Here is a 998-nt window from a genome sequence, read left to right as displayed (position 1 = left end):
AATTCCCATTTATATCCAAGTTCCCTTTTCAGATGGTGCAGCCCAGTTGTCTTTCAGAGGTCACGTCCATTTATGGGGTATAATAAGCCCTGACAGAGCGGCTTTTTCTTCTTCCCTCTACACATAATAACAGTTTCCACATCTCATTTCCTCTTGGACCTTAAGCCTTCTGAACGAAGGAAGTTCCGACATGGTGATATAATTTTCTTTACATCCCTCCGAAGCAATCATTTCATTGGGAAGCAGTGATAAAATGACAGTATCACACTCTCACCCCAGGTGCCTTCGCTTTGTGTTTTGAACCCTACAGAGGCTAGATTAGACATTTGAGTTGAGAAAACTTCAATGCGGAATCAATCATCTTCTAGTTACCCTTCTGCTAATGGCTGCAATTTGGTCCTTCACCCATTCTTAATCCCAGTGGCACCCACAGCAATGCTCTCTGTATCCTGTCCACCCACATTAGTTGCAAACTTTCTTCTGCTAAGAGACTTCAGGTTGTTTGGTATCTTCAATAAACAGTCAAGCCACATCTCAGAGTTGTAGGAGGGTGCACATTCCAGCCCCTGGTATCTCCCTGATGCCAAGGGAGAACATTGGCAATCTTGACTCTTAATAGATATAAAGGTGAGCCTTGGATTTCAAAGAAGAAGTGGGAGGGGGCAGTCAGAAGATAGTCATTGGAAGGGAAGGGCAATGGCACATTTAAAAAGAGAAAGACCTATTTCCACCAAAAATGCCTGTGTCAAATGCTAGTCTCTAATCATTGGCACCCAATATGGTCTGCAAAGTCTAAGAAGTAAAATAGAAACCAAAAGAGATAAATAAATAAATAGTTTTAATTATACACACACACACACACACAAGTATAGGGGCAGTAAAACTGAAGAAGACCCTTAACAAGATGGATTGATAGATTGACACGGTGACTATAAAAATAGGCTCAAGCATAAAAATAACTGTGAAGATGGTAATGGACCCAGCCGTGTTTCCTTCTG

This window comes from Echinops telfairi, unplaced genomic scaffold (genome assembly GCF_000313985.2).
Source record: "Echinops telfairi isolate 266 unplaced genomic scaffold, ASM31398v2 ScPeMD7_2;HRSCAF=8, whole genome shotgun sequence".
Classification (NCBI taxonomy): Eukaryota; Metazoa; Chordata; class Mammalia; order Afrosoricida; family Tenrecidae; genus Echinops; species Echinops telfairi.
This window is presented reverse-complemented; position numbering follows the sequence as displayed.